Raw genomic sequence first — 8505 nt, 5'->3', positions numbered from 1 at the left:
AGTTCTGAGGATGGGAATCCCTAAGGGGCTAGGAAAGTGATATATGGAAGTACTGAATCACTGCATCAAACACCTAAAATAATGTAATACTGTATATTTACTAACTAGACCTAAATAAAAAAATTTTAAAAAGACAAGTGAGGAGCACCTGGGTGGCTCAGTCAGTTAAACATCCAACTCTTGATTTTGGCTCAGGTCACGATCTCACCGTTCATGAGTTTGAGCCCCATGTCTGACTTTATGCTGACAACACGGAGCCTGCTTAGGATTCTCTTTCTCCCTTGCTTTCTGCCTCTCCCCAGCTTGTGCTCTCTCTGTTTTGTACACACACGCACAAAAAGAATAAATAAATTTTAGAAAATAAAATAAAAATTTTAAATATTTTTAAAAAGAAAAGTGATATAATCTAATTACCATATGAGTGTCACTAACCTAAGGAGAATAAAACCTCATAAGAAGGTTTCATAAACTGGGCTTAATTAAACTGATTATGTCCAATTCTACTGCACATCCTTTTCTGCCCCAGCTGTCAAGACTCTAGAAATGGAGCAGATTCTTCCTTTTGATTTGTGTACATTTTAATGTCTAGAATCGAGAGGCTACTTCTGAAATTCACTGAAGTTACCAAAGATTGAATAATTAGCCCTTTCTCTCATTAACTATTATGAGAGTCATTATTAACCCTTTGTAGTGAAAAGTATAAAATGTGCCAGTGGCTATTCAAACACTTTCCAGGGCAACATTATCTTATCAGGACAGTATCCTTAAAGAGGAAATGTGTGAATTAATATTCAGTGCCACATAGAGCGAATTACCCAGGCATCACCTTCTCATTTAAGGAGCATGCATATGATTAAATTTCAGAGTTAAAAATTAATCCCTAAAAAAAATCATCCTTAAAAGTTAAACTTTAGCAAAGCTGTCAATTTGATTGACAAGTAGGACCCATCAAGTATATTTATATTCTTGTAATTCAGGGACACCTTGGAAATATTTCCTAAGAGAAAAGAAAGAAATATATGGAGGGGGAAAAAAAGAAAAGAAACAGTTTTTCTGATTAAGAATATACTCAAGATAAAATATAAAATATAGACATTTTTCTATATCCACCATGGTGCTAAAACCACTAGGCTGGAAAATTCCTTAGTTGTGAGGGATTGGTATAAATCAAATACTTCATTCTTATGTAGCATGCATTTGTAGTATTGCATAATTCATTTAATTTTTAGGAGTGTCATTCTACATTTTTTTATGCAATTGGAATGAGTACTTTATTTTGTAATTGCAGGAAGGGCTTATCTTTCCTGTACAAGAATTCATAATTTTAGCTTCGTAATAGCTTATTGAAATATTCAATACTTTATTATGTTGTTATTATGGCACCTTCAGTGCTCAGTGTTTACACGTGGCTATGCTGTATTGGAGGTCATCTAAGCCATGCGAGTAGATGTGGTTCTCATCTCCTACCTCCACAGTGAGACTGACAGATGGATGGAACTGCAGCCTTGGAGACTGTGTTCTGTGTGGCATTTTACAGCCTCACTACTTCTGTCCTGGTGCAAGAAAGATGGGAACTTCAGTACCATCTTTTTTTTTTTAATGTTTTTTTTTAACGTTTATTTATTTTTGAGACAGAGAGAGACAGAGCATGAACGGGGGAGGGTCAGAGAGACAGGGAGACACAGAATCCGAAGCAGGCTCCAGGCTCTGAGCTGTCAGCATAGAGCCCGATGCGGGGCTTGAACTCACGGACCACGAGATCATGACCTGAGCCGAAGTCGGACGCTCAACCAACTGAGCCACCCAGGTGCCCCCAGTACCATCTTTTTAAAATGAGATTTGATTAACATACATTAACATTCACCTTTATAAAGTGTACAGTTTGGGGGATTTAGCATGTTTAATTAGTATTCAAACTTGTTTTACCATCACTGTCTAATTGCAGAACATTTTCAACACTTCAAAAAGAAACTCTGTGCTCATTAGCAGTCACTTACCATTTTCCTTCCCTCTCCTTGGCCTCTGACAACTTCCAATCTTTCTCTCTATAGATTGGCCTAACTTGGACATTTCATATACATGGAATCGTTTATCTGATTCCAGTAAGTAGCCTTTTGTGTCTGGCTTCTTTGGCTTAACATAAATATTTCAAGGCTCATCCATGTTTTGGTATCTACCAGTACTCCATTAGTTTTTATGGCTGAATGATATTCCATTGTATGGATGTTCATGCCACGTTTTGCTTATAAATTCATCAGTTGATTGCCATTTTGGTTTCCTTTTTTTTGCCACTATAAACACTGCTGCTTTGTGCATTCATGTACAAGCTTTGATGTGAACACATGTTTTCAATTCTCTTGAGTACATACCTAGGAAAACATTGCTGGCTCATATGTAACTATGTAGCTTTTTGAGGAACCACCACACTGTTGCCCAAAGCAGCTGCACCATCTTGCATCTCACAAGCAATGAGGGTTCCAATTTATTAATTTATACATCCTCACCAACACTTGTTATTATTTTCCCTCTTAAATACCATATATATTTTTAATGTTTATTTTTGAGAGACAGAAAGAGAGCACCAGCAGGAGTGGGGGAGGGGCAGAGAGAGAGAGGGAGACACAGAATCCGAAGCGGGCTCCAGGCTCTGAGCTGTCAGCACAGAGCCCAACACGGGGCTCAAACTCATGAACTGCGAGATCATGACCTGAGCCAAAGTCGGATGCTTAACCGACTGAGCCACCCAGGTGCCCCTTAAATACCATGTCTGAAAGGACCATGCACAGTATTCATCAAATATTTATCACGCAGCTTAATTTTTATGGCAATATTCTAGGAAACTCTACCTTTCTGTGTATTATTGTCACTAATAAGTAGAAATAAGAAAAATATAAAGGAAGCTGGAAGATTTGGAAGTGAGAGGGAGTTAATGACCGTGGAGTTACCTTCAACCCATATAGGATGGAGCTAGTGGATATATGCTTTTGCCTGCCTTTCCTTAGACAGAGAGCATTCCCTATGTCTTCTAGGAGGAATCCCCGGCAGAGTCTAGTCCACATGGCTCACAAGAGTGTGGTCTTGAGATGTAACCTTACACTATTCTTTCCTTCTTCTCAATTTCATTCCCTATTCCCACTCCTGACCCCTGGTATCATCTTCCAAACAAACCATCTACACCTAAGAACTTATCTCAGACTCTAGAGAAAGACAGGAGAAAGCATATATCCACTATCCTTCCATCCTATATGGGTTGAAGGCTACCCCAAGGTCATTAACTCCCTCTCACTTCCAGGCTCTACTAACTCACCCCAGTAAACCCCACAGCATTAGAGAAGCTGCAGGGGAAAAAGTCAAACACACAAACATGGATAGGTAAGAAGTTAGCAATTCAGAGCGAGTCTAAGAGCTTCTAGAACTGTCCACAAAAAATATGGCTGAATTCCATGGTGGCCCAGAGGCTGCAAAGTGGAGCACTGGAAGTACCTGGTAAGCATGGGGCATGTAACATAGCTTCTTCCACAGCACAAATGAAAACCTGACACCCGAATATCACTTAAAACAATGGATTTCAAATATTTTTCCTTATAAACAACAGTAAGAAAAAATATATATATCATGAGTCTACTGGGCATACAGAGATGAAAGTTTATTAAGCAGTATATCCTTACTGTGTACAAAGCAATGTAATATTTTCTATTCTGTACTATGCTGTTATTTTGTGTTTAATTTAAAACATGCCATTCATAACTCTCTAAATTATTTTTTAGATTAACCCATAGTTTGGAAAACACTGGCTGAAAAGATAATTAAACTGATTTACTAAGAAATTTAAAAAATAGCTTACTAGTATAAATAAAATCTACTGGCCTGGAGTCCCCTACAAGGAAATTTTTAGACACAAAGGTCATAATCTCAAGGTCACTTAAAAGAGTAGACTGAATTCTTAAGAAATTAGAAAACAGGATTGCCTAGTTTCATGTTCCATGGTTCTGAATTTCATCTGTCAATGTTTTAGAATCTATAAATGGGTAGAGAACATCTGGCTCCATAAGAGAATGAATGGACTGGGAACACAGAAGGGGTGAATAATGAGGTGCTGTGTCTCCTGTTTTTCCCTTGGCTGCTTTGTTTCCTGCTGTCCCAATTCATGTGTGGACAGTGAGGAGATATAGTGCACATCTTGTGCACAGGTACATGCATGCATTCACAGCCAGCTATGTGTGGCTTATTCTTAGAGATGGCTGGTGTAGTATCTCAGGATCCTTTTGCATTTTATGTTCTGTTTCAAGGTTATTGTTTTGACAGTTGTCATTTCTAAGCTTCTTTTCTCCTCTCATAGAAGAAGAGCTTATGGTCTCTTAAGAGCAGAGCTCTATTATCGGGGCACCTGGGTGGCCTAGTCGGTTGAGCGTCCGACTTCGGCTCAGGTCATGATCTCACGGTCTGTAATTTCAAGCCCCACATCGGGCTCTGTGCTGAGAGCTCAGAGCCTGGACCTTGCTTCAGATTCTGTGTCTCCCTCTGTCTCTGACCTTCCCCCGTTCATGCTCTGTCTCTCTCTGTGTCAAAAATAAATAAATACTTGTAAAAACTAAAAAAAAAAAAAAGAGCAGAGTTTTATCATCATAATAACCTTTCAGGAAAAAGAAAGTTACCTGTAATTTTTATTCTCTGAAGGTGTATCATAATAATTCAACCACCCACCTTATCCTCAAAATCAAATGGTGGTTTTTTAAGAAAAGAAACTACTTCATTCTTTCCTATGTCTTCGTGTTGTTTGGAGTAAATGAGATCTTGAGAACCTGGGAAATCCCACCCAGCTTCTGCAAGCTCTGATGCCTCTTTCTACTGTCAGCTGTTGTATTTAAGAATATCATTGCCATGGGAATCCACAGCATAACAGTTGTAAAACATTCTGATAAAAGGGCACTGTTAGGGGGTAAGTGAACAAGTGCGGGATAGGAACTCTCACATCAGCCACAACCTTTCCATAAGGTCTTTTGCAATTATGAATATCACGTTTGCTGGTGTAGACAGCCCCTTCTAAGAGTTCCACCCCCACCCCCAAGCACTCCTATGAATATGTCTCATGGGAAAGATAACACATATGTACAGGGGCGCACACAAACACACACACCACTGAATCTTCAGGTTATCCATTAATATTAAGATCTCACAGAATCCCAGTTGTAATTGAATATTATCCAATTATGGTAGAAAAAACAACAACACAGGGACTGCTGGGTGGGGGAAGCATCTTTTGCCATCTGTCGCTGGATGTCTCTGTACCTGGGTCCACAACTGGATTCCTGGGGGTGTGTCTAGTGAGAATTAGGACATCTTATTGTTCACCACGAAGTATTTCAGGAGTGAGGAGAGTGAACAAAAGAAAGAGAGAAAGGAATGAAGGAAGTAGGGGTGGGGACTAGTTTCCAAAAGGAATGTTTTGTACATGGAGATGAGCCCATAAGGAGAGTAGAGAGAAGTGGAGGTTATACATGAGGCAATGAATGATCTTTTGAGAGCTGTAATTAAGGCTCTGGCATACACTGCCTCTTCACTGTGGGCTAATTGCTTAATCTCCATGAGTTTCAATTTCCTGATCTGTAAAATGTATAACAAAGCACTAGTAAGAATTAGAACATGAAACACAGCGTCTGGTACCTTGTAATATTCAATAAGTGTCAGCTATTATGTTTGACTACTGTTGGTTAACTGATTTTGAATGTTTGGTCTTATTTTGGCTGACTCCTGGAAGGAATTGGGCTGGTTAAGTGTCTGATCCAAATCTATCACCTATAATTTTTTTAAGTGTATTTATTTTGAGAGAAAGAGAGAAGGGGAGGGGCGGGAGGGGGGAGAGAGAGAGAATCCCAAGCGTGCTCTGAACTGACAGTGCAGAGCCTGACATGGGGCTCCAGCTCACAAACTGCAAAATCATGACCTGAGCTGAAATCAAGATTTGGACGCTTAACTGACTGAACCACCCAGGCGCCCCGTGACCTATTATTTTTAAAGGGAAAGTAAAAAGACAATTCAAGGAAAACATTTTATTTAAAGAACTTTAAAACACGTAGTCTCCCCACACACACACATCCCATTTAATGTCACTGAACCCAGGGTCCGTGTGATTAAAATGTCAGCCAGGCTGAAGTAATTTTTCCTGCCTGTGTATATGTAGACTCATTACTTCTGGTGGCATGTGTACACAAAATGCAACCTAGATATTTCAATCCACAAACCATCTAAATACTATTTGAAGAAAGACTATGAGACATAGTAATTGTCTGCAAACATTCCTTTGTTCATAGTTTGGTAAAAGCTAGACATTTCACCATTCAAACTCGTTGAAGCGTGAGCCTGTTGTCACAGAGGATGGTGCAGATGGAAAACCACAGACAACAGTAATGGAAGTTCGAAACATGGGTCAGAAGAGTTAGAGTGTGAACACAAGGAACTGTTAGGAATAGTTTCACCAAAATTATTTCATTCATACTTGTTTTTATGGGTGCCCAGAGTGAATGTGATAAAAAAATTTATATCTAAATAAGTCTGAAGAAATATTTCAGTATTTGTTGAAGGAAATTCAAAGAGATAGGAAACCATTATGTTATGGTTTAATTGCTTATGTTTTTTTTCCTTTTGTCTGTGGTACATAAAATAATCATGCATTTTACAGTTTATGTAGTCTTAGAGTTTATGAAATACAGTACTTTTTCAATTTATTGTGAAAGAGAATATAAGTAAACACATGAAGTCCCAAATCGCCTCCTCAGATTTACTGGATATTCTTAATGAGACCAAACACTATGGCAGGCCAAGGGCAAAGCCATGGAGTAAAGAAAATATACCTTTGATTTTGGTTCCTTTTGTTCTTTCTCAAATGGCAAAACAGGTCAGTACGGTCAATGGGCAAAGGATTTGGAGTGCAGACTCAGGTTTTTAGTTCTTCAGTAATTGCTGGATTTGTGAACTTGTGTGGGTCATATCAGCTCTGGGTTTCCTCTGGCGATAATAGTATACTTGCTTTGTGTTCTTCAGAAGGTGGTTTGTTAAAAAGCACAGTGGAAAAACACTCTAAATTATTAGTTATCCTCCTTTTTCTTGTTTTACAGATTTAAAAAAAGGAACTCGGATTTATTTGTGTAGAGGACATGGGTGGAGTGAGATTCATATACTGTGATCTGTTCACACCCACAATCATACACTAGGACTGACCAGTTACAGTCTAGAGTATACATGCAGCCATGTGCTTCAGTCTCCAGGAGCTGGAGGAATAATCCTGTGGGAGGTTTTGGTGAATTCATCCTCAGGAAAAGAATCATAGTATTTCTAAGAGATACTCCCTGATGTACTCTGCTACTCAAGTTAGGGCATCCCGAGATCCCTCCTCTTCCTTGCTCAGCATCCTCACTCTTTGCTTCTGGCTATTGAGGAGTCCAGGTTCCCTGCCCCAGTTCTCCTTCTTCTATAGTGTGTGCCTTGGGCTGGTCTGCCACCACTCATCTCTCTCTCATTAGGAAAACATGGTATTTGTTCTCAGTATCTCTTATTCCCTCAGAGCTATTCTGTCTGTGTCTTCTGTCTGTTAAATAGCTAAAATCATAAACTACACTTTAAAGATCATCTCATTTTAATAGAAATTATTAAGAAATGATCTTGAGGCAGGTTTCTTTTTTCAGTCTTTTTCAATTTTTTTTAATGTATTTTTTTTTGAGAGACAGAGCATGAGCAGGGGAGGGGCAAAGAGAGAGGGAGATACAGAATCTGACGCAGGCTCCAGGCTCTGAGCTGTCAGCACAAATTTCCACATGGGGCTCCAACCCATGGGTTATGAGATCATGACCTGAGCCGAAGTTGGACGTTCAACCGACTGGGTCACCCAGGTGCCCCCTTTTTTTAGTCTTAAAGGAGGAGCTACTGTTCAAAGAGTATAAACTTTCAGTTGTAAGATTGATGAATTAGGGGATCTAATGCACAGCATGGGGATTACAGCTAACTGTCCTTCATCACATACTTAAGTTGTTGCTAACAATGAGTCTTCAATGTTCTTAGCACAGAAAAGAAACGACAACTATGTTTCAGGAGGGAGACGGTAGCTAATACTGTGGTAGTAAATCAAATCAAGGTGTTGTACACCTTAAACTTGCAGTGTTCTGTCAGTTGTATCTCAGTAAAACTGCAGGGGGCACTAATGGTGAGGCTTTAAGGTGAGGTGGAGAGAGAATGGTGCCTTGACCAATGTTGGGAAATTAACTTCCTCAGGAAACAGTGCTTACGGTCCTCCACTGACATATTATAGGCATTCATTTACTTCATTTATATCTTGAGTTAATGTTTCCTGAGGAAATTTAAACACTTCCATGCAACATTGTTAACGTATTCATGTTATTTAAGATGACCGCTTTCATATGGTCTGACTGTAACTCATCATAAATACATTTTACACCCTGAGCCACATCACACATATATGTTCATGTGTGTATATAAGGTACACATAATTTT

Source organism: Lynx canadensis, chromosome E1 (genome assembly GCF_007474595.2).
Source record: "Lynx canadensis isolate LIC74 chromosome E1, mLynCan4.pri.v2, whole genome shotgun sequence".
Classification (NCBI taxonomy): Eukaryota; Metazoa; Chordata; class Mammalia; order Carnivora; family Felidae; genus Lynx; species Lynx canadensis.
The sequence above is the reverse complement of the archived record's forward strand: the minus strand, read 5'-3'. Positions refer to the sequence as shown.